Source organism: Phascolarctos cinereus, unplaced genomic scaffold (genome assembly GCF_003287225.1).
Source record: "Phascolarctos cinereus isolate Bilbo 61053 unplaced genomic scaffold, phaCin_HiC Scaffold_3;HRSCAF=262, whole genome shotgun sequence".
Taxonomy (NCBI): Eukaryota; Metazoa; Chordata; class Mammalia; order Diprotodontia; family Phascolarctidae; genus Phascolarctos; species Phascolarctos cinereus.
Window position 1 is genome coordinate 96,309,203 of NW_027555736.1, and position 26,498 is coordinate 96,335,700.

At 39.8% G+C, this 26,498-nt stretch overlaps 1 protein-coding gene and 1 pseudogene across 2 annotated transcripts in view; one reads left to right on the plus strand and one right to left on the minus strand.

Moving 5' to 3' along the window:
• Positions 1–348: 348 nt before the first annotated feature.
• Positions 349–26,498, plus strand: part of CCDC186 (coiled-coil domain containing 186) — a 70,042-nt gene continuing 43,892 nt past the window's right edge. For both annotated transcript variants that reach the window (XM_020988100.2, XM_020988101.2), the window contains exon 1: positions 349–573. The gene's annotated coding sequence lies outside the window, so the exon portion shown is untranslated. The remainder of the gene's footprint in view (positions 574–26,498) is intronic.
• On the minus strand, positions 564–18,576 carry LOC110209603 (putative monooxygenase p33MONOX; annotated as a pseudogene).

Here is a 26,498-nt window from a genome sequence, read left to right on the forward strand (position 1 = left end):
TATTTCTTTATGCCCCAAGATTAAGATAAGGAGTATATATCTGGGAGGGACGGGGATAAAATCCAAAGGTGATTTGCCTGAGTTTCTCTAGAGGCTGGGGGAGAGGACAAGGTAGGTATAAGTTGCCGCCGGTAACCCAAACTCCCCGATAAACACATAGCAAAAACTAGGCTGAACTCGTAGTCCCTTAAACAAGGTGACTGGAGAGGAGAGAGGAGGGGCCTCGCCTAAGCCCGGCCCACTGCAGACAGGTTGCTCCGTGGCTCAAGGTGCGCCCTTTCGTCACGTCCCAGCGCCACGCTGATTGGCTGCTCCAGCAGCTCCCGCCCCTCCCTCCCAGCTGGAGCTAGTGGCCGGTTCCGCGGCGGCGTCCGGCGTCGCCGCCATCTTTGTTGATGTGTCAGCTCCTCTGGGGTTTGGGCAAACCTGCGGCTGGTGACCAGTAACGCTCCTGGCCTTCCTCAACGCACCCCCTCCCCCGGCTTTGGCTGCCCCCCGCCCTCGCCCGCTCCCTTGGCTTCCCAGACCTCGCTATGGAGAGGCTGACAACTTAGTCGATTGCCTCACTGCCGGGTAAGAGTCTCTTTCAGAGGCTTGGGGAAAGTAGGAGGGGAGTTCCCTGAGGGGAGTCGAGCTCGAGTCCTCGGTCTGAGGAGGCTCCCTCCGAGGGTGGGGGGCCGGGGCCCCGCTGCCCCCTCCTCACGCCCGGGGCCCAGTTCGGAGCGGGGACGACGGGGACGTTCTGAGGCCCTGAAGGCGGAGCGAGCGCTTGCTCTTGTTTCTCGGGTGGAAAGAAGGTGGGGGGGGCGGCGGGAAGGAAGGGGGTGTCGGTAAAGTTGTGAGCCCCGTACCCCGCTCTCCTCGCCCCTTCTCTTCCCTCTCATCGATTCCCATAGGGGAGGGCGGGGAGGAGTAGGGAAGACCGAGTGGGAAACAAACTCTGAGGTTCCACGCTGGCGAGGCGAAGCCAGGAGATGTGCCGGAGGGCTTGGGTCCTGATGTCTGAATGCACCGAGGCAGTTTGCAGAGAGTAAAAAACGTTTGCCTTGTAAACTGTATTTTTGCGTGTTGTGTTGTCGTTTTGACTCTGGTCGCGCCTTTTTGTTGTGGTGGCGCCGGGTTGTTAAGGAACCACTTTTCTTCAAATAAGGGACAAGGAGGGTACCTATAGCCTTCCTGTCTCCAGTGCTTTTCAGAATCCGAGGGCGGCCAAGAGATTTAATGAGCTCGTGACTATTCGCTGAGTAAGACAATGATAAACTGAGGTAGGACAGGAAAGGAAAAGGGACACCTTAAATACTTCAGTAAATGGTAGAAAGAAAGCTTGTAGTCGTATTCCCGGCCTGTTCCTCAGCATCAATTTGATTTAGTAAAGATAGAATAGTGTTTGGCATTATTGGTTTGCGTCCAGTTTATTGATTGGCATGATAGTTTTGTGTTAGTGAGTTCAGCCCAAATTTTTTCCCCCCAAATTCAGATTGGGTGGATTTCTCACCAAAAGCATACAGGAAGCAAGTGAGCCTGTTTTCTGTAAGTGGTGTTTTAGTAGCCATTCAGGTAATTGTTAATTCATTATTATTAGGAGAGCATTTAGTTTTATGAGATTCTGCTGTCTAGTAGTAAGCGCTCAGGTATGTCATGTGTGGCGCAGAGTACCTGGATATGTCTTGCTTAATATCTTCAGTCTGTTTTTCTTTGGAGGACAATTAAAGTTCAGAAAACGTTGAGATTGAATGGTGCAGCAGTCTGCCTGTAGTGTGTAATGTGTATAGTCTCCTTTTTTGAGCTGCTTTTGGTGACTTTCCTTCTGTACTTAAGGAAAATGTTAACAGTGATTGTAAAACATTAAACATTAAGAGTAGCAGTTTGCCGTGATTTATTTTTCTGGGTATAGTCACATGGATTAAACTGCATTAAAGTATGTGGGAGGCTGCCTGCAGGAGAGTGAAAATAGAGTTGAATTGCATGTTACAATCAATAAACAAGATAATTGTGAAATTTAGTTTTCTTGACGGCATAATTTTAAGAATGCCATTTCTAAACAATAACTACAGTGGGACCTTGGGAAAACTTTGATTAAGTATTAGACAATTTTATACATTAGTAGGCAGGCCTACAATCCCATTTGGCATCTCTGAATTTCTTTTTGTTGATGAATCATGAAGAGAATGGCTGTAGTGTGGTTTAGAAACCTTTTAAACTTTAATATTTGCTTACAGTTGAGCACTCATGTAACAAACTTATTGGATACCTACTCTTACAAGAAACAATGTTAAGGAGCAATGAAAGACTTAAAGATGAATAAAACATGGTCTCCCTCAAGTTTTCCGTTTGGTAGGGGAGAAAAGCATATGCAAATAACAATTTAAAAAAAGACGGAATGTAATTGCTGTCTAAAAAAATGAATGCTATGAAAATAAGTAATATTTTAGAGTAAGATATTAGATAAACAGTTATGTATTTTCTACAGCACCTTTTAAGTGATTGAGGTAGGTTAAAGCAACTTTGTGTGAATGTTCAGAAATACCCGTTTTCCCTGGAAGAATTTCTACTAATGTACAAATGTTTTCTAATTGATCTAAGGTCAGTTTATTACAGTGCCTTTTTCATTGTGTTTTTTTGAGGGGGGAGTTATTTTGTTTTAGGAGGGGGGTGAGGCAGGAGACAGGATCTACCCCGATCTTTGTGTCGGGTTCCATGGACCCATTCTAATTTACATGTTTGTTGCATTTCAAAAAATCAAATAATAAGCTAGGGCCTGATTCCCAAATTCCACATAAATGTGTTGTTAATAGGCTTACTACTTTTGTTATATTATTTTACTTTATTAGTTCTCCATATTTTGGGAGACAGTGATACATATCCATACGTTACATATATACATACACATATGTATGTATGCAGTAAGTGCCTATTATTTTTCATGCTGTGTGTTAGTTAAATTTTAGTAGGATAGTCCATGACCCCGAGGATCTTATGGTCAATTATTAGAGGAATGAGAAAAATGCACGAATGACTATAATGGTGGGGATGCTAATAACACGAATGAGAATCTGAATTGTAGGAATATATAATAGGTTACTCTCCCTAGGTCATTCTAGACTGACTTAATAAAAGGATTTGTTGTGTGAAGTTTGGATTCAGTTAACCTGCTGAACTTGAGGACCTACAGGGCCACATGTGGCCTGGAGGCCTTAGGTTCCCCACCCCTAGTTTAGTGAAACCATCTCTACTTTAAGCCCTCTGAAGATAACAGTAGCAGACTTCAGCAGCAAATAAGGTGTACCTTCTGTTTAAGGATGCCCTAGAAAGATAAATTTTGTATGTGTATGTTTTCCTGGCCACTTTATAAACTGTTCACTTTGTAGAAACGATGCTATCATGCAAATTCCAAATAGTCTGTCGTCTCAGATATAATTCTGAGAAAGCGCCCACAAGCTTTACCAAACTGCCACAGGGATACATGACAGTGAAAACCCCGTCTTAGAGTTAATGACTTGCTTAGGGTCCTGACAAAAGGACTTGAACCCATGTCTTCCTTACCCTGAGACATGCTCTCTAGCTGTAAATTGACCTTTCCCAACACATTTTATCACTTGCTAACAAATGGGGGGGAGTCTGAATAATTCACAAACTGAAAATACATTCCTAAAAATTTAGTTGGTTATATTGTGGATTGATTGACCACTAATTGTATTCCCTCCTCTCTTATAAAAAGGAATCTTTCACAAAATGCTTAGCATAATGCCCAGCCCTTAGCTGTTATTCAATATCTACCTGTTTAGAACTTTCCCTATTCACTCGTTTCAGTTTTGAGTTTCTATGTGTATAGTATGGAGATTTCAGCAAAATTTAAACAATCAACTAAAAAGCTTCAATATAAGGAAATCATGCAGGTGACCTGAAAAACTTTTTGTTAATTCTGAGATTAAAGCAAAGTCAGAATTTTTTTGTTTTTATTTCTTTTGTTTTTCTTTTGTTTTGAGACACCTCCTGAATTGAATCTGGTGATTGTAAAAGCAGAACTTGGGATTCTGGAACACAGAGTTAGAAAAATACACAGTAAGAGAGTAGGTCTTGTTTGTTCTTTAGTTTTATATAATTGAAGGAAATTGCTAAATTTCAGTTAGAGGTGAGTGAAAATAAAAATTTTTTATTCCCCATCCAAATTCACAGACCTCCCTCAAATCTATCCACAGACCCTTTTTGTGGGGGTGGAGTGGAATGGATCTGAGGTTAAGAACCCCTAGGCGGATCTAAACATCTTATGGAAACTGTGAATTATCATAAGTTTTGGGTGACTGTTTTAAGGTTTTTGAATAAAGTATAATGTCCATAATCAAGAGTTAAGCTTCAGATGGTAGCTAGGTAGCATAATGGATTAAGTGCTAGGCTTGGAGTCAGGAAGACTTACCTTCATGAGTTCATATCTGGCCTCAGACACTAGCTGTATGATTTTAGGCAAGTCATTAACCCTGTTCGCCGCTGTTGCTCATTTTAAAATGAGCTGGAGAAGAAAATGGCATAACACTCCAGTATCTGTGCCAAGGAAACCCCAGAGGGGGTCATGATGAGTCAGACACAACTGAAAAAACGATTCAACAGAGTGCTTCAGGATCATTAATCTGGAAGCCAGGTGTGGAGTGAATTGAAAAGAAGAGAGATAATTCTAACAGTCTAGGAAAGAGGTTAATTAGGACCAGAATTGGGGTGGTAGCAATGAGGATAAAGAGTAATTGAAATTGTAAAGGCACTGGCCAGACAGCTAGGTGGTGAACTAGATAGTGGAACTCCTCCTGAGTTCAAATCTGGCCTTCATACATTTTACTTACTAGCTGTGTGAACCTAAGGAAGTCACTTAACCCTATTTGTCTCAGTTTCCTCATCTGTAAAATGAACTGGAGAAGGAAATGGCAAACCACTCCAGTATCTTTGCCAAGAAATGAGGATATAAAGAGCTGGACATGACCGAAACAACTGAAAAATAACAAAATCACCTGACTTAAGCACGTGATTGGAGTAAGAAACTGGAGAATGTTAGGGAAGCACTGAGAGAGGTTTAGAGCCAAACTGGAAGAGTAAGTGCTCTGTTAATAAAAATAGGGAATTTAGGAAGAGGAGGACCAGGGTTGGGAGCAAAATGAATTGATTTTTGAGAAATGTTAACTTAGGCAGTTTAGCATAGTGAATAGAGAAAGCTGTCCTCAGAAAAACCTTCGTTCACATTCTACCTCTGACTTAACCTGACCTTGGGCGAGTTACTTGACTTCCAATTGTCCAGATGACTTTCTAAGACTTAAGTTTTAGAACAATCACTGATCTGCATTGTTTATGATAGTTCTTTTCTAGGCTGTATCCCTACACCTATGAAATTATGAGTCTGAATGAAGAAAAAATAGGAAGTACAAGGAGAGAACCCTTGGATCACCAACATTTATGAGCTAGGAGTACCCCAAAAAAGCCAACAAAGAAGGAGGGAGAAGCTTCCATAGAGTTAAGAAGAGAATGAAGGAGAATGATAAATTGCAGAAGTCAAGGGAAGAGAGAATAACAAGAAGGAATACCTTATCAGTAGTAAAATACTAATAATAACCAAAGCATGAGAGTAAAAGAAAAAAAAAAGCAAAACTGTTGTATTTGCTGTTTGAATTATTTGGATTTGATGACCATAACAGAATATCAGTAGAGTAGTGAGGGCAGGAGCAGATTTCAAGAGTATTAGATGAAAATAAGCTATGTGTTATATAGAGACAATGAGTGTAGACGGGTATTTTTGAGGAGTTTGTCAATTAAGAGAAAGGGATATTTGAGCAGGTTATATTGTTTTGTTTTTAAAATATAGGAGACCAGAGTGCATTTTGTACTCCAAAAGAAGGAGGAGCTAGTAGAGAAGAAAGTATGGAAAATACACAATGCAAAAGTAAGAATAATCTAGGAATTGATGGAGGGGTGGGGGGGAAGATAGAAATAAGAAAGAATGAGGACATTTTTGTATTCCTTATCTCCCTGTTACTAGATTGCAAGCTGTTAAAATACCTCACAGTCTTACAATATTTGTATTACTTGATTTCAAGCTTTCCTTCAAAAAACATTGTATTTTGAAGAGGAAAAGAGAGAAGTTAAGGGAACTCGGTGTTTAATGGCCTGTCTTATTAATTAGGTGGTCACTTATACAAAGTGAAGGGGCTTGCTTGAGGAAGAAGTAGCCATCCTTGGGACTATACAGAGCCTTAACTAATGAATGATAAACAAAAATGATTATCCTCATTGGGCTCTAAGTGCTTTTTAGCAGCAAACATCAAATAGCGATAGAGACTGTTTGGGAGATTTTTTTCCCCCCTTACAGTCTGGAACAGGAAAGAAGGAATAAGGTTTATCTGGGAAAAATAATTATTGAGATACAAGTATAAAGGGGTGAGAAATTCTAGAGGTATTAGCAAGAGTGTAAGCAGAAGAGTGGAAACCAGAAACAAACTAATGGACTGAGAATAAGCAGGGGCCAAAAAGGACTGGAGGTCACATTGAGGTTGATGAGCAAATTCTACAAAACAGAGACAGTGGGAAAGGTGGAAGAATGGCAAAGATTTGGTCAGAGTGGTAAATTTCCAGTATATTTGATGTCTTAGAGGTGGGGTGGCTCTTAGTGACGTGATTTGGCTGCTTGTATTTGGGTAAAGTGGAGTACAGATGAAGCAACTATAAAAGCAAAATCATAATAGTAGAGGTTACCAATATGAATGTTTGTCACCAAGGTTGATGGCAAATAGTCGAGTATGGTAGAAGATGGTGAGCAGGTTAGGGGAGGAGATAGTATAAGTGAATACTCTAGGTTATAAAAGGAGAAACATTTGGGGATTGGTGGAATAATAGTTGAGTAAGAATTGTATCAGCCTTTCTGCCTTATCCTTTGAGGAGAGCTAGAGGAAGTGGTCTCCATTTGGAGAATGGTTTAAGGGAAGTGATATTCCAGGTTTTCCTTGCAGAAGACAAATTTTATGTTGACTTTACGCAGTCATTCATTTATAATGTAGTTTCTGAAAAAGGTAAATCAGACTATGCTTATGAATAAAATACTACAACTTTCTAAATATAACCCTACATAGTATTTGAATAACATTTTAGTGTTTATTGGCTAACAATATAGGATTAGTTTAAATAAAAGAATAATGATACAGCATATAATCCCAAATCTTTCGGGGGTTTACATTGGAAATTTCTGGTTCCTATAACGGGTTATCAATTTCTTGTGATAATGTTCAGCATTATCGATTCCCAGATTAGAATGTGCTTTATTTTTTGTTTGTAATTTCTTAAGATCAGGATTCTTATTTAGAATAATTCAGTTGACAAAAAGAGAAAAAAACTTATTAAAGAAATACTTTTTCACTTGTTTGACTCTTTTATAGAAAACAGTTTGTTACAAGTGAGATCTGTTTAGGTCGTAAGTGAAATTACTGAGACGAAGAAAAAACATCACTACAAAACAATTACTATGGTTTTTTAGAGGTATGAGGAGTGTTTTAAGAGAATTTGAATAAACAGATTAACTTCACTGACCAGTTACCTACAGCTGATGAGCTCCAGTAAGAGCGAAACCACTTCTCACTCCATTGAAATAATTTTGAAGTGTGAATTGGTCCTGTAGTACTGTGTCTTAGAACATACTGAAATAGAAAATAATGGAATTACAAGATTATGTGTTCAATGTCTTAAATATTCTATAGTATTTTTCCTAAATGTAAAAATTACCCAAAGTCAGGCAAGTCAGATTATTTTTATCTCATTGTTCAGAGCTGTGTATCTACTACTATATCACTACTTTGGGAGTTTATAGACACACCCCAAATTCTGAGTAAGTGACCTAAGAATGTGCCGAACCTAAGTTGAACATTGCAATCTAACTCCCCTGCTCATTTTGGACAATTGCCGGACCATTCTGCAGCTAAGATGAGGAACTGTTTGACCCTATTATCTCTTCCCTACCTCCTTTCTTTCCCTTCCTAGGGATTATAAGTACACTGTGCTCCTCATCTTATCCCTTTAAACCTTGCCCTTCCCCCACTAACTACATTTCGTGTCCATTTTTAAAAAAATAATTAAAACATTTGTTGAATATCTGCTATATTCAAAACCCTGTGCTGTACAATGAAGGAGCTATAAGATTGGGTTCCTCATCTTAAGGAGTTTAGAATCTAGTAGGGAAGATAAGGGATACATAATAATTATGTAGTACAAATAGAATATGGTAATTGCTGGAAAGAGATATAATACTATAAGAGTTTGAGAAGAGAGATACCATTACCTCAGCCTGATAGGGAGGGAGATTAGGAACAGCTTCATGGAACAGGTAGGTAGCATTTGTGCTAGATAGAATTTCACCATGCATTGAGGGGAGAGCACATTCTAGACAAAGGAAAAGTCAATGGTAAAAGCATGGAAATGGGAAAGTTTATGGTGTTTGTCGAACATTGGTCCATTTTGACTGCGGTGTAGTATTATGTGCCAAAGAGTAATATGAAAAAAAGAAAAGATAGTCTGGAGCCAGATTGTGGAGAGCCTTGAATTCCAGGCTAAAGGGTTTGAACTTTACTCATTAAGTAACAGAAAGCCATTGAACAGTGGAGTGGTATGATGAGATCTATGCATTAGAAAAATTAACCTGATAGGGGTATATAAGATAAATCAGAATGGAAGAGATTGAAAGGTGGAGGGGAATGATCCTCCTAAGAGGATAGGTGGAGTCAGAACTGGGGTGGTAATGGAAAGAGGAGGATGTCATAGATTTGTGGAAGTAGAATCAATCAATCAAGCATTTATTAACACTTACTGTTTTTTATTAGGTGCTGGGATCCAAATCTAAAGTGAGGTACTTCTTCCTTTAAAAGAGCTTGCCTTCTGAAGGTGTGAAGGGAGACAGAACTCTAATACATAGATCTATAGGAATATACGCAACACAAAAGTTATACCGGATAATCGTGGGAGTGGAGAATAGGCCAAGAGAATGACTCTTGGGCAGAATCTTGAAGAATGTCATGGATTTCAAGAGGTAGAAGTAAAGGTATGGGGAACAATGGCTATTACAGAGGCATAGAGATGGAAGGTAATGTTCTGTGTTAAAAGACCTAGTAGGCCAGGATGGTTGGGGTGTGGAGAGAGTGAGACATAACAAGTTGTGAAAAGCTTTAAGTGCCAAACCTGAGTTTATATTTGATCCTAGAAGTAGGGCACCCGTGCATTTTATTGAATAGAAGAGGCAGCATGGTCAACTGCATTTGGGGGAAATCTGTTGACCTCTGGGTATAGAAGGTGGGTTAAAGAAGGGAGAGACCTGAGTCAGGAATGCTAATTAGGAGGCTCTTGCTGTAGTCAAAATGAGGTGACAAAAGCTGGAACTAAGATTAGGGAACCCATTAAATATTGAATGAAAGGAGAGTCATGCTGTGATTTAAATCATATGATAGGGAGTATAAATAAAGAAATCAGAAGGGCAGGTTTTAGGGGAGAGATAATGAGTTTGGTTAGGGATAAATTACTTTTTAGGTATACTTTTGACTTCCAGAGAGAGATTAGGCATTTGGAAATGCAGTTCTGCAACTCTGAAGAGAATTTGGAACTAGATTGGAAGATTGGAAACTAGTTGCCTAGAGGTGACTGCAGGTAGTCATTGAAATTTTAGGGAGTAGATTCCAACCAGGAAGTTGGAAGTGACCTGAGGGCAGTGTTTTGAAGTCATTCTGTTCTTTAAGGGATAGAAAGAAGAGCCCAACCAGGCAAAAGAACCTAGAGTATGTTGCCATAAGTCATTCTGTTCTTTAAGGGATAGAAAGAAGAGCCCAACCAGGCAAAAGAACCTAGAGTATGTTGCCATAAGTCATTCTGTTCTTTAAGGGATAGAAAGAAGAGCCCAACCAGGCAAAAGAACCTAGAGTATGTTGCCATAATAACTGACCTTTATCTGTCTTTAAAGTTTGCAAAGCACTTTACGTACACTTTCATTTGAGTCTTCAAAGTCTGGAGGGAAGAGAATGTCTGGGGTTGGTCAGCATTGTGAAGTACCTTGAGGGAGGTCGGGGAAGAAACAGACTGACAAAAAGCTTTGAGATTTGGTGATTAGAAAGAAGATCCTCTGGTGACCTTAGAATAGAGAGCAAATTGAAAAGGAATGGGGAGTTGGGAGTGAGCGAATATATAGTTCATGAACCCCTTGATGCTCCTAGGGGTTTGAACTAAAAATTCTTTAGTGGCTCCTTAAGCAGTAAATAATTGTAAAGAACATTATGAATAGTGTACCCTGGAGGTTCACAACACATTTTATTGTTATTATTTTGAAAGGGGTTCAAGGAACAAAATCAAGTTCTGGACATCTTACCTGGAATCAATATATAAAAAGTGCTTTTCCTTGGGTACTGAATGGACCAATTAAAAACTGGACATTTTCAAGAAATGGTATTTGGAATTATTATTTCAATTTTGAAGCAAAGGATAAAGAAACTTCTGCAGCAAGCAGCCTGTTGATTATTAATACATAAGAGATGTAATAGTAATAAAAGTAATAGTAATGCCCTGTGAAGTGAGAGACTCTTGATGGGGTACGGGCCCAAACTGAGACCTTGTCCCGATTTGGGCCCCATTTGTCCATTGGCCCTAGAAAACCCTTGGACTGCTCTTGAATTCTCTCAGTTGATCTAGGAGGGCTCTGGCGTTCCCCTGAGGCCATAATTCCATCAATTAGCCTTTCTTTGTGGCTATGCCCAATCTCCCAATTCTCTCAATTCTCTGTTACCCTTAATTTAGCCTAGCCCTCCTTTGTCTTACCTTCCTATGGCCCCCAGCCATTTCCCACACTTAATCCTAAATTGACTCCATTCTCACTTGGCCATTTGGTCCAGGTCCCGGTTTACTGGCCGCCCCCATTGAGATCTTCCTTAGACCTCTCCTTGTCACCCGAAACTACTTGGCCACTCCTAGATCCCTCCCACAATCTTTCTGTATGTAAGGTACATCTTGTCTCCATTAAGGTGCTCAGATTTTTACAGTCTAGCCAATAGTTCATAGGTGCTCGAGTCTGGCTAATATGGCAAATCTTTAATAAACCTTGTCTTTGGCTGAAAGAAGGCTTGGGTCCAGCTCTTTCGGGCAGGACCCACATGTTGTGATTTTGAGGTCTCAGCATCCCTAAATCCCTAGACCTTTTCACTTTGACAGTATCTGTGTAACCTTGAGCAAGTCACTTAACCTCCCTGGGCTTCAGTCTCCTTATCTGTAAAATAGGGGCCTCTGGAGTTCACTTTCAGCTCTGAATCAGTGATACTATGATTTAATGAAACAGCAGGTATATAATTAAAGGGAGATACATGGATAGAGCTCAGGAGAGAAATTAAGGTTTTAAAGAGGTTTGTGAATTATATGCATAAAAGTGATCATTGAAGTTATAGAAGTGTATAACTGAAGACTGACCTTTAGGTAATACTAATATTATTTGAGTGGGGAAGAAAGAAAAGGTGACATATTATGAGTTTATGTTACAGATTAATCTCAGTTTGGTTTTGGATAGGCTTATTAGCTAGATAAAGGGAATATACCATAGATGTAATATGCCTGGATTTATGACAGGATCTTCACAGACCCTCATGTGCCTGTGGATAAGATAAGTAGGTTCAGATTTACCTGAATTACAGAGCCCAAAGAGCAGTGAATGGATTGAATAGATTCTCTAAAGATCTGTCCTTGTTCCCGTTCTTCAGTCATTTAGTTATGTCATGGACCATACTGTCCATTGGGTTTTCTTGGCAAAGATACTGGAGTGGTTTGTCATTTCCTTCTCCAGTGGATTAAGGCAGACAGATTAAGCGACTTGCCTAGGGTTACACCACTAGTGTCTGAATCAAGATTTGAACTCAGGTCTTCCTGACTCCAGGCCCAGTGCTGTGTCCACTGAGCAATCTAGCTGCCTCTTGTTTCTGTACGTTTTAATCAATGACTTGGATGGCGTAAATGGCATTCTTATCAAGTTTACAAGCTGGGGAGGATAGCTGATATATTAGGAGACTAAAACAGGTTCCAAAAAATTTCATCCAGTTTGAAAGAAAGCTACAAAATCATAATAGGAGAACTTGGAGTTGCAGTGAATTCATGAATGATAAATAACAAGTTGTTTAAAGCAAGTTAGGGAAATTAAACATCTGTTCCATATTCCATGATAAGATCATGGAAGACGTTGTATCAGTACCTATACAATGTCTTTGGGGCTACTGACAATATTCTAGGATATGTGGGTCATTCTTACTCATTTTTGTTCTTGGGTGGATTACAAAAAAATTCAATGAAGAATTTCTTTAATTATTCTAGGTTCAGACTCAAAGAATGTTTGTTAGATCTGTGTCAGTAGTTTCAATCATGTCCAACTCTCCATGACCCCATTTGGAGATCCTGGAGTAGTTTGCTGTTTCTCCAGCTTATTTTATTTTATTTTATTTTATTTTATTTTTTGTTTTTGCTAGGCAATGGGGTTAAGTGACTTGCCCAGGATCACACAGCTAGTAAGTGTTATGTGTGTGAGGCCGGATTTGAACTCAGGTCCTCCTGAATCCAGGGCTGGTGCTCTGTCCACTGCGCCACCTAGCTGCCTTTCCAGCTTACTTTATAAATAAGGAACAGAGGCAAGCAGGAGAAAGTGACACCCAGGATCATACAGCTAGGATGTGCCTGAAGCAGAATTTGAACTCGGGTTCTCCTGACTCCCTGGAAGGTGCTCTATCCACTGCTGCACTTAGCTGCTCCATTAGATCTGTAAGGAGCCTTAGAAATCTAATTTCACTCCCTGCTTAAACAGAGGGGGAAATTAAAGCCAGAAAGATAAAGTGACTTTGCTCAAGGGCATACAGATAGTGATGAAGCTTTTCCTAATATATTTCAAATATAAGTATTTGATACTTTTTAAACATTCATCTGTTGTCTTGAATGTAAGGCATGTCTGATACAGGTACACTGGTATATAGAAAAATACTGTACAGAACAGCAGTCTAATATCACAATCAATTAGATTTCTTCACTGGTTCAGCTCAAAGTGTCATGACTAAACCAACCAAATAAAACTTCCTTATATCCTAATCTCTTCAGTAATACACTACAAATCATATTTTATAATTGAAGATTTGTGGAAGTGGCTAATTCTGTCAATTGTATATGAACCTCATCCCTAGGAAAAGAAATAATGATTATAAAGAACCACCAAGGCCCTCATCAATAATAAGCCTCGCCAAGCCAAGGTTATGTGTTTTGTTTTGGTTTCTTTTGGACTGTCAACTAAACTTGTAGATCGGAGGAATGTGTAGATAAAACTTACTTCAGCAAAGGATTTGATAAAACTTCCTTCAGAATTCAGCTCAGATCCCTTTTTCTGTAGGAGTCAATCCCTCCTCTCCTTAGTTATCTCTTCCCTCCCCCAGTGTCTTTCTTCTGAGATTACTTTTCCTTTATGCTACATATATCTTTTATGGACATAGTTATTTGCATGTTGTCTCCCCCATTAGAATGTGAACTTCTTGAGGGCAGTAACTGTATTTTTGGCTTTCTTTGTATTCTCAGCTTTTAGCACAGTGCTTGGCACGTAGTAAATGCTTGTTAAGTGCTTATTGATTGACTGAAGTCTCATGCTGTCTTTATGGAAAAGATGCACAATGTGGGCATTACTGTGTACAACATCCTCCTGGTTCTGTTCACTCAGCATCAGTCCCTGCAAGTCTTTCCGGATTTTCTGAAGTCTTCACAACTCTACCAGCAATTCATTAGTGTTCCAATTTTCCCACATCTTCTCCAACATTTATCCTTTTCTTGTTTTGTCCTGTTGGCCAATCCGATAGGTGTGATGTGCTACCTCAGGGTTGTTTTGAGTTGCATTTCTCTAATCAGTAGTGATTTTTAGAGCATTTTTTCATATGCCTATAGATGGCTTTAATTTTTTCATCTGAGAACTGCCTGTTCATATCCTTTGACCATTTATCAATTAGGGAATGATTTGTATTCTTACAAATTTGACTTCTGTATATTTTAGAAATGAGACCCTTATCAGAGACACTGGTTGTGAAAATTCTTTCCCAGTTTTCTGCTTCTCTCCTAATCTTGGTTGTGTTGGCTTTGTGCAAAAACTTTTTTAAAAAAATTTTTTAAAGAGCAATAAAATTATTATTTCAATCATCTGTTTGGGTGGGAGGGGAGAATAAAGGGATGGCTCAGTTTTAAGTTCCCAAGGAGAAAAGCTCTTATTTCTCCCAGCAGCTCATCCTTTTCTAGTAAGAAAGGATTCAGGCCAATACTTGGGGAGGAGGTTAAAAGTCACAGGATGATTTCCCTCAGATCACTGAAGACTATGCTGAGCTTCTTTAAGTTTTAAGTTTTAAAAAAATTAGTTTTTTCAGCAGTTCCTCTACAGTACAAAACATGGCACAGAATCTCCCTTAAGAATTTAGCAGAATTCATTATTAGTCTCTATGAGCTTAGTGTGCTACCTATTGCTAAAGTGAACAAGGACCACTTCTTTATCTACTGGAGGCAGCAATTCAGCAACAAACCACAATCCTTAGCGTTCAGTCTTTCCGAAAAGAAAAATCCACTGGCTGGACAGAGCAGACCAAATCTTCTGCTTCAAGCCCTTAACCAAAGGATGAATAATACCTTTTAAATATCTTTTACTAAGTGGTACAGGGCAGCAGCAGTCTCTACTTCCAAAAGACTTTTCCTGTTAGGCTACTGCCTGTTTCAGTTCTTGGCCAGGAAGGAACCAAGAAACAGGGTTCCTGAACCAGTGCTTTGATTCTAGAGTAGCAGTGGTCTCTTACTCGTTTTTTTTTTTTTGGCTAGGCAATGGGGTTAAGTGACTTGCCGAGGTTCACACAGCTAGTAAGTGTTCCGCCTAACTGCCCCAATCTTTGGTTTTCTTACTCTTTTTTTCTTTTCTGAGTAGCAGTGTTCTCTAAGAAGCTGTTAGCTCCAGCAACTAAGATGGAAAATAGGAATGTTATTTATCAAAGAAAAGAAGCACCAAACAAATATTTATCTTGAATAAAATATGCAGAATAAAGTCTACTAGATTTTAATTATTTCCCTTGTCCCCCTGCAATCAGGTTCTATAGATCAGTAACTGGATATAGTTCACTCTACTTTGAGAAGTTATTCAGACCAACTTTGGGACATTACAGAGTAGGTCTTTCTGCATTAGAAAGATTCAAGCTTTGCTACAAATATTTAAAGAAACAATCACTACTTCCCCAGGAATATTATCCTCAGCAGAATTGTAAATGGATGACATTGTTCCTATGTCTAGTACAAGGTGGATGGGAAGAAAGAGAAGTCTAAGATACTCTCTCTGCATAACAGTGGTTCACCTAGGAAAGCAACTTTGCTCATATGAAAAGGGAGACACCTGCTGGGTCCTCTGCAATTCTAGTAGCCTGAACTGGCATGCTCTCCATTAGTGATGGCTCTGTACCTCTGTAGGACTGGATACTGAAATCCAAGTCAGATGTCTGAAGGGTTCTTGGTCCAAAAAAGGCTCCATTTTTTAGATGAGGGTTTTGTCTCTGTTTCCATTTTCAGAGTCCATGCTGCTAACATCTAGGCCAGGTAAGGAAGTAGAAGATCCATGAATAAACCAGAATAGGCTTTTTCTTGAGAGAAGAATGGGGTGTGCTACTTGGAGAAGATTGGGTTGGAGCAATCAATCTATCTTCTTTTGTCATTTCTCCATTTTGTAACTTCAGTTTCTGTCAGGAGGTGGGTATTGATAAGGATGGGAGCTAGACCCCAAAAAGGAAAAACCCTGGATTTCACCGCATGGCCTAATCTCTGGCCTTCCCCCTAAGGTTTATAATCCCATCAACTGGCCTTTCATTGTGGTTACACCCAATCTTCCAATTCTGTTACCCTTAACCTAGCCTAGACCTCCCTATGTCCCTGGGCCACTTCCCACCTTTAATTCTGTCTAGGCTCCATTCTCCCTTGGCCATCCCTGGTAGACTACTTGGCCACTCCTAGATCCCTCCCATAGTCTTTCTGTATATAAGGTCCATCTTGTCTCCATTAAGATGCTGGATTCTTATAATCTAGCCAATAGCCCACAGATGCTCAGATTCCTTAAGAGTCCAGCTAATATGTTGAATCTTCAATAAACCTTGTTTTTGGCTGAAAGAAGGCTTGGGTCAGATTCTTTCGAGCAGGACCCATGTGTCGTAATTTTTGGATTCCAGGACCCCTAAACCTCTAGACCTCATCAAGTATCATAGTTTCATCAGGAGTCCTCTGCAATGATTGGTCATTGTGTTGAACAGAATCCCTAATTCTGAGTTGTCTTTATAATATTGTTGTTAATATGCAAAATGTTTTCCTGGTTCTGTTCACTTCACCCTGCACCAGTCCTTCTCAAGTTTTTGTGAAATAGTACGCTTCATCATTTCCTATAGCGAAATAGTATTACATTACATTCATATACCATAATTTTTTTTCACTCTAGAATTCTCATTTCATTTATAAAAACATTTTATATCTCCTCTTTATACTCTTCATTTATTCCAAGAATTCTGGTTGAACTTGTAAACTGTATTATTCTTTAGAGGATTTTTTTGTAGATACCTGGAGTTATCCTCTTCTAGATTTGTGTTTTGAGCATCTGTCTTCATAATAGCTTTTTATGGTGAGATTTTTATTGTTTGTTCATTCTTCCAGCCTTATTCTTGACTTTGGAGTTTACATTAAGGCTAGGCTCTAATCACTTTTGTTTTGTTTTGGTTTTTTTATTCTTTTTTTAATATACCTAATTTTTTCCCTAATTACATGTAAAAACAAATAACATTTGTTTTTTGTAATTTTGAGTTCCAAACTCTTCCTCCTCCTCGAGAGGTCAAGCAATTTGATAGGGGTTATACATATACAATCATGCAAAATATATTTCCACATTTAATCGTGTTGTGAGGGAAAAAAGACACCCCCCCCATAAAAATAAAGTTTAAAAAAAGTATGCTTCCAACTCATTCCCCAGTTGATAAATGGTCAAAGGATAAATGGTCTTGGGTCTTGCTTGGAGTAATGAATATATAAATGTTCTTCAGGATCTTAGGAACAACTCAGGTTAGGACCTACAATCAGTCTTACGGTGCTCCCAGATTAGTGTGGTCGAAGGCAAAGTCTGATCACTCACCTTCTGGGCTGAGCTCTGCAAGTTGGTTACCTAGGTTTGGGTCTGAAGAACACAGCTGTGAGTTTGCCACTGCCACAGTTTGGAGTTCCAGTAGATTGCCGAACTTGGCTTCTATCAACCCATTGGAAAGCTCTGCTGGTTTGGGATGACAGAACTGTAGGCTCCCTTTGGTTTGGGATTTCTGCTCTCTTTATTCAGATGCAGGGTTCAAACTAGACTGGAGGCCAGAGTTAAGACCTAGCTCTATTCCAAGGGTCAGAGACACATAGCTGTAGCTTGCTTCTGAGCTTATTTCTTTATCTGTTTACAACCTAGCTGCCATGACCACTTGTCACTTTGATACTTCAACCCTAGGCACAGGTCCTCCCTCAGTCTGCCCATACTCCCTTCTCTTTGTGCCTATGCCAATCTAAGTGGAAATTATTCACTGTGAGTTTTTTTCTTGGATTTACCAGTCAGGACTAATTCCAGATATCTGTGGAAAAGTTAGAGAGGAGAAAAGTTGGCTCCACTTTCTCCTGCTATTCTGCCATCTTGGCTCTCCCTCTTTTCAGCAAGCACTTATTAAGTGTCTACTATGTGCCAGGCACATGCTAGGCCCTGGAAATACATAGAAAGGCAAAAAACAGTCCTCACTCTCAAGAAGCTCACAATCTAATGAGGGAGACAACATCAAACAACTATGTGCAAACAAGATCTATACAGGAAAAACTGAAAATAATTACTGAGCAAAAGCACACTATCTCTAAGGGAGATTGGAAAAGGATTCTTCTAGGAAGTGGGATTTTAGGTGGGACTTAGAGATGAGAAAGCTGCAACAGACACTTCAAACAAATTGACACTTCAACAAATTCAGCATGGACTGCCTCTGGGCCACACAGTGGTTCTTGGTTTCTTCTGTGGTGAGGCCTTTATGGTGAGTGTGTCCAGTGCCTGTCAGCCCTGCCTGCTGTTCAAAGAGCTAGAAGCTCTCTTGTGTCTGTAGTGTAATCAGGGAATTCATGATGATATGTGTAGCCTTGGCCTTCACCACTGGGGCCTTGTTCATTTGGTCGCTGGAAGCTGAGTGGTTTAAGGAGAAACTATTTTCTCCTTCCTCAGCCTTGGAAAGCTGTTGGTACTTCCGATCTGGGATGACTGGCTTTTTCCACGGAACCTAACTGCACATGTCAGATGAAGGCAGAGTGATCTGAGTGGGATCCTCCAGTACATCATTATAACTGAATGCCCAATAATGCATTTCAGTTGGCAAAGACATCTTGCCTAGAAGCCCACCTGTTCTGTGCTCAATAGCAGGCACATCTGGCTCTCTGGATGCTGCCATGAAAGACTGTGATCCAGGTGTTTCTCTAGATAGATATCCAGAACTCTGATTCCCACAATAAAAGTTATGCAGATAGGACAAAGATGTCAAAAGGAAACACTCTGCAGCTAGTGATGAACTAGTAAAGAGTCCCAAGCAGCTTTCATGCAGAAGCTCTACAGACAGCCGGGTTTCTGAGGAGGGGAATAGGATGGAGAAAAGGGGGGTGGGAAGAGACTGTGTCCACAGCCTGAGGCTCCGCCACAGACAAGAAGCTGAGACTAACAAGGCTTCAGGCCCCCATCACTCCCTAAGCACCAAAGAATGGGGCAAACCTGGGGAAAACCAAGGCCATGACGCAAGTAGTGCCAAGACCCAAACGAACCTCAGCTAGAAGTAGAGTGAAGTCTGTGCAAAAAATTTTATGTAATTCAATCCATATTTCACCCAGATTCTTTTAGCTATTATCTACCCACCCATTCCCTCCTTCCTCAGTGAGTTAAGTGCTTATCTCACAGTCATTCTCTCCTTCCCAGCTCTTGGCCTCAATTGATAACTCCCTAAAACATCCTAACTTCCTAGTTCCTAAACCCTATTCTTTGCCTGTGACTTGCCTATTCCTCCACCCTACCTCAGCTATACACAGAGATGGTCATACCCTTGATCTTGCCATCACTTACTAGGGTTCCACTTCCATGTTCATGAACTTGGGAATCCTTTTATCTGATCATAGTCTGTGGTTATTTTGCCTCTCCCTCTGCCTTGCAACCCTAATCCTGTTCTTATACTCACTGTGACAACCAATCCTTTCCCCCTCAGTTCTTTCTCAGGCCATCATTCCTGCACTGACTATACTCTCCTACCTTCTTCACCTTGATCCCATGATGAAACAGTTCAATTCTACTCTATCTTCTACATTGAAGTCCCTTGTCCTATCACTGATCTTTCCCCAGCCTTGGATTACTCTACCATCTATTATCTTTGCTCCTATTCATGTATTGCTGAAATAGACTGGAGGAAATCACAAAACCATGCTGACTGGGTCCACTACACATTTATGTTGCATAATCTCAACTGGGCCCCTTACTGAGGCAAGGTAGTCTTCTTACACCTCTCTAATTGATTCATTACCCAACATATCACAGTGGCCTTTCCAATTCTTTTCATCACTCCTCAAACTTTCCACTGCTTGCCTTCCTACTCCCCTGGAAAAATATTGAGATCTTTTACTGAGAACTCCCTTTTGTCCCTTTCTTCTCATTTCACTCATCTCACATCACTCAGATTCCTTTCCCACAAGCTCCTCCTTCACCTGTCTCACATGAAGGTGGCTCTTTAACTCCCTCTTCGTACATGTGGTTACATTCCATCCCACCCCACCACTTTCTCAGTAATCTTCTATCTCCCTCTCTGCTAGTGTCTTCCTTGTTCCTGCATACCTATATCTCTCTCTCCCCCATCCTCAAAAAACTCACTTGATCAGTCCATCCCTGATAGCTGTCTTCCTATACCTCTCCTCCCTTTTGTAGTAAACTCCTTTAAAAAGCCATCTATAATCAGTGCCTCCACTTCCTTTCCCCTTACTCTTCTCTTAACTCTGTAGTCTGACTTCACACCTCATGATTCAACTCAAACTCCAAAGTTACCAAGAGTTTCTTTATTGACAAATGTAATGGTCTTTTCTCAGTTCTCATGCTTTTCTACTTCTCTACAACCTTTGATTACCCTTTTCTCTCTGATCCTCTTCTCTCTAGGATTTTGTAGCACTGCTGCCTCCTGGTTCTTCTCTTGCCTGATTGCTTGTCTCCATCATCTAAAAGTAACCTTTAAGAATCTGTCCTATTCCCTTTCTCCTCTCCTTTTGTGCTATGTCATTTGGTAATCTCAGGAGGTCCAGTGAATTCAATTATCCTCTCTATTCAGATGATTTTAAAATCTATTTATCCAGCTCTATCTCCATATTCACATTTCTAGTTGCCTATTAGACATCTTGAATTGGATGTCCCTAAGACATCTGAAACTCAGTATGTCCAAGATAGAACTCATTATCTTTTCCCAAAACCCTTCTCTCTTCCTACCTTCCATAGTGCTGTTGAGAAAATCACCGTCCTGTCAGTCACTCAGACTTGCAATCTAAGTGTCATCCTCAACTCTTCACTCTTGCCCTGTATCCACCAGTGTGTTGCCAAGTCCTGTCTATTGTCTTCTCAGCTTCTCATAAACATACTCATCTTCCCCCCCCCCACTGCCATCTCCCTGGTACAACTCCCTCATTACCTCACAACTAGACAATTGCAGTAGCCTTCTGGATGCTGCTTCAAGTCTCTCACTCTGATCCTCCACTCAGCTGTCAAAATGGCTTTCCTCAAGTTCAAGTCTGATGCCGTTTGTAATCTCTAGATCAAATGTAAAATCTCTCTTTAGCATTTAAAGCCCTACTTATCCTGGTCTCTCTTCTTATTTTACATTCCCCTTGCAGGGACTCTACAATATTTGTGGGCTTTCTTCTGGTTTCTGACATGTAATAGCCTATCTCCCTATTCTGTGAATTTTCAATGATTGTCTCCCTCTGCCCAGAATGGTCTTTCTCCATGTTCTTCCCTAACTTCCTTCCAGTGTCAGCTAAAATCCTACCTTTGGCAAGAAGCCTTTCCAGTTCCCCTGATGTAGTGGCTTCCCTTCACTTTATCATGTGTCTTGTTTGTACATAGTTATTTGCAGGTTTTCTCCCTCACTGGATTGTGAGCTCCCTGAGGGCAAGGGGCTCTTTTTTGTCTTTCTTTTTATCCCCTGCGTTTAACAATGTTCCTAGTAGCCTTAACTTTGGGTTCTCTGCCAGAAGGAATGTATATTTTGATCTCTGTAATCTCTCTAGATATCTTGTGGGTAAGGACTGTGCCTTAAACTCAAATCACTCTGACTTTCATTGATTGACAACAACAATAGGTCCCAGCCCAAGCCTCACTTGGTCTTTGTTTGGTCCCTGGTGGCTCTCAGTGAATGTAAATAGCAGTTGTTTCTCTCTTTTGGCCAGAAACCCTGAGGGCCTTCTCCCAGGTTGATTTTTTTTTTTTTGGACTGAGTAAAAGAGGCCAATTTTTGCCTCCTTTCTTACCTATCTTTTAAACACTGAATGGGTATTGCCTCCGTTAAATTGAGACCTGGAAAAGACCTTAAAAAGGCCGGGGTCTCCTATTACATCCTGGGCAGTCTCCAGTTGTCCTGATCTACATCTCGCCACTGAACCCACATGGCTCTAGAGAGTGAGGCTGGTGAATTTGGACTGCACTCCCTAACATAAATCCAGTTCACTTGCAAGTCACCTTGGTTTTGTGGTCCTCTTTAAGAATGAAAGACAAACAACAGAAGCACTCTAGTAGGTGTTTAATTCCTTAAAAAAATAGTTATTGAATAGTTATTAATGGTTCTGCATCACTTGTAGTGTTTTGATTTTTTTTAACCAGTTATGCAAATTTAGTAATTTCATTCTCATCCTTAAGCTTCAGGAAAACTTTGTACTATTGTGAAAAAAAATTGGAACGTAAATTTCAATTACATATTGTAAATGAGGCTATTCAATGTGTTAGAAATAAGGCCTTAGAGAAATAAAGCCTTCTAGTTAAAAACGAAACTAAGTGAAGAATCACTCAGTTTCACTGAGTGAAGAGTCGTTTATTATGCTTCTCCGCGGGCATAACGGGCACAACGCACTTTAGTAGCAGGTAGACTCTGGTTCAGTGGTAGAAACAACTTTTAAACCATTAGTAAGATCCATACTCCACCCATCAAAGCTACTATTGATCTGGTTCATCTGAGTTACACCCTTCCTGGACAGCCCATTGCGTGTTTGTGCATGTTTTGTTAACTCTGCCCATGAAGTGCCCATGTTCAAAAATGGCAGCTATCTCCGCCCTTGGGGTGTGTCAGTTCATATTTAATAAGCTTATTAAGCAAGGGCAGTGGAGAAAAGCCTTTGCCAGGGTGAAGCCCCGTCCTTGAACCCAGCTGGTTACAGCCGGTTTAGCCTCTAGGGCTCTTTCTTAAGAACTAGTTGTTTTTGATTGAAACTGTCCACAAGCCTCTAAAATCTTTCTTACAAATGGGAACTACCCCAGCTATATACCTCAGCTCAATTATTTATTCTATCCTCCTTTCTTCACACCTCAAATATCCATTCCCTTTTCTTAACCCATTACCACTACCTCTACTCTTGTATCCCATCCTCTTTAACTTAATATCAGAACTACACTTTAATAATCCTTCTCACAAAGGCAGCTTTTAATAATTCCACTTCACTATATCAGTTTCAAAGGAGATCTAGGGTGGAATATCCTAGGGATCTGTATTTGATCCTGTGTTGACCATTTTTATCAGTGACTTGGATAAAAACTGAGGTGGCTTGCTTATAAAATGTAAAAATGACAGACCTCTGGGAGGAGTAGATAAAACACTACATTAGTGATGACAAACTCATGGAAATATCTGTGAGTTGCATGTTGATTGAACCACAAATTAACATTTTCATGTTGTATTTTTATTTGTTTTGTTAAATATTTCCCAATTACATTTTAATCTGGTGTCTACCACACTAGGGAGTTTTATTTACCTTCATTTATTTATTTATTTATTTATTTGGGGTTTTTTTTGAGTGAGGCATTTGGGGTTAAGTGACTTCCCCAGTGTCACACAGCTAGTGTCAAGTGTCTGAGGCTGGGTTTAAACTCGGGTCCTCCTGACTCCAGGGCTGGTGCCACTGCGCCACCTAGCTGCCCCTCCTAGATACCTTTTGACTAAAGTTTTTAATATTATTACTATTAACAAACTATGTTCTTGCTAGACTGGAAAGCAGTTTCCTGAACTCTATGTTCCATTTTCAACCTCCATATATTCCCAAAGGGTGCCCTGTCCTCTTCCTCTTTTCAGTTCTTGGAATCCTAGTCTCCCTTCAGACTCTACTCACTGTCAGCCATTTCTGTGAAGCCTTCATTTACCTCTCCAGTAGTTAGTTGTCTCTCTTTCCTCAATTATACTTGTGAACAGGTTGTATTCTACCCAATAGAATGTAAGCTCCTTGAGGCAAGGATTATTTCATTTATGTCTTTGTATCCTCAACACCTAAAAGGTGTAGCAGACAGGGACCTAGCTGGCCTTGGAGCTAAGAAGATCTGGGTTCAAGGTTCAGCTCTAACGCACTGGCCATGTTCAAAAGTCATTCCTCTCAGGCAATCCTCTTAAAATTACAAAGTGCAGAAAACATGCCATTCTAAGTTTCCTGATTGGGGAGTATACTATTTCAATAAAATTCACTGGATCAGTCCATGTCCCTATCCCTAGTACCTAGTGTAATGCCCTGCAATTTATTTCAGTAAGCACTGATTAAATGCCTACTATGTGCTAGTTATGAATAAATGAAAAATGGAATATGGGTGAAAGAAAGGATATAGACATCAGCTACAATATTTTCGTACAAGATATGGGAGAGCAAAATACCACCATAAATACTCTTTTCTGATGAGGTATTTTCTCTGCATGTACTATACAAGATTACTTGAAACACAGCAGCAGAGAGAACCTTGTAGGACCTTTTGATAATCACAAGAGACATAAAATATTGAGAGATATGGTCACTAAAGGTATTTGCCACTATTGTGGAAGATCTAATACAGAGTTCAAGTTGAAGATGGATTCTCTTTTTTGTGGATGACATTGTGTTTGTTACATCAAGCCCTGAACATTTCAGAATCTTTCTTGTGGCATACAGGTGCTAGAATAGTTTTCCTTCTGTTTTTATTGTGTCATTGCCATGCTCAAAAATTCAGTTAAATTACTAGTATTTTTAAAAATTCTCTCCTAGGTGCTATAAAGGATTATTACAGATGTACAAACCTATCCCTGTCATTTTAGTTTGCTTACCTGGGATTAATTTTCCTTTTCTTTGCTGATTCCACAGTATCTTTCTTGATTAACCTCATATAAGTGATCACACATCTACTCTGAACTTAGTGATTCAGTTTGCATCAGACTGATCAAAGTGAACTTTCTACAGCTTTGTTTGTTTTGCTGGGATAACTGAGTAGTTGACTTTTTCATGAAATTTGAAAAACAATTCTTGGTGTTCTAATATGTAAAATGAGAAGAGATAAAACTAAATTATCTGTGAAAGTCTCTTAACACTCCTAAGATTCAATGATCTGTGACACCCAAATTCAATTTGTGGTTCATTTATTCTTTTTTAAAAAGTGAGGAGGGTAGCCAAGTTTTCAAATGAATGCCTCTGTAATTTGACCAAATTCAGTGAATTTGTGATTATGAACTATGGTTAGAGGATTTCATTGAGAGATCAATATACAGCTCATAGAACCTTGTTTTTTATTTTGCAGTTGTAGATATGTGCTTTTTTCCCAATAGACTACAACTCTCTAAAGATAACAACTTAAGGCTATTTCTTTGTGTATATCCCTTACCTCTGCTTTTCTAGTGTTCTTCTGTTGATAGTGGGCACTCAATAAAAGCTGGTTTAATTAATGTGTGTTCTAATGCTTATATGCTCATCTAGTATTAAAAAATGTTAATTTTTCTCATCCTTTTATTCTGAAGCAGGGTTAGAAAAGGAGTTTCTACCCTGAAAGAGGTATGGTTCCTAGAACTAGGAACACCTACATTTTATTTGTACCTATATTTATTACTGTTCAAAATGTTTGCAAATCACCGTGGAACTTCCCAGTTCCCAGATTCCCTGCCAACTTGAAAAGCATATTCTCCTATCAGTTATCCCTTCTGACCTGGCCCTATCCTGAAGCATTTCTTTATCACTTTTACTACAGTAGAGTAAGATTTAATTAATACCAGGACTTTGTTGTCCTTATTTCTCTGTGATACATCATATGTATTTTTCCCTGAGTAAGTTTTGCTTTATCTTGGGGGGAGGGGAGGGAGGGGAGTGATATACTGAGAAAGAGCCTGGTGTAGTAGGTAAAAGACTGGCCTTGGAATCAAGAAGATGAGGTTTCATATCTTGCCTCATACACTAATGTACTATGGCGTACACATCATTTGACCTGTTGGTGCTCCCAGTAACTGTTAAAGACTGCATACTTGGTGGATGTCTTCATACTGGGGATTCCTTACACAGATGAAATCAGTGTTTAGACAAAACATATACTGTAAATTAAGACCCTCAGAGTTAGTAAAGTCTTCTCCTGACTATCCTCATACCCTTTTAATCTTTCTATTTTAAACATTATTCCTCCATTCTTTTCTCTCAGGCCCTTACAGTGGTCTTTCTATCTCCCTAGAATTGAAAGAAGTAATCATTTTTCTAGCTCCACCTCCCAACTGCTGGCTTTGTTTCTACAGTCCACCTTTAGGGGACTAAGAATAAACATGGTAGGAAAAACTGAAATTAACAGATCCATTGTCATTTTCTGAGTTGCTGTCAGTGTCACTGCCCTGGTTAGAAAAGGTTCATTGGGAAGTGCACTGACTTTGGAGTTAAAGAACCAAGATTCAGATCCTGCCTCTGACACTCACTGCCTTTGTGACCTTTGGCAGGTAACTTACCCTCTCTGGGTTTCAGATTGCTTATCTGTGAAATGGGTTTAGACCATATGGACTCTTAGCTTTGGTTCTATGATCCTGTGATTCCCAAAAGCCCAGGTGGTCATTCTTGCATTAGTCCTTGTGGATTAGTCACCCTTTTAAGAGATACCTGGGGACAGCTAGGTGGTACAGTGGATAGAGCTCCGGCCTTGGAATCAGGAGGACCTGAGTACAAATGAGACCTCAGACATTTGACCCTGGGCAAGTCACTTAACCCCGATTGCCTTACCAAAAAGCAAAAAAGAAAAAAGAGAGATACCTAGCCTGTGTCCTCTTTGACTTCACACATTAGTTTATTTTTTTAATATAAATTTATTTATTTTTAGTTTTCAACACTTCCACAAGATTTTGAATTCCAAATTTTCACCCCATCTTGCCCCTCCCCCACCCCAAGATGGCATGCAT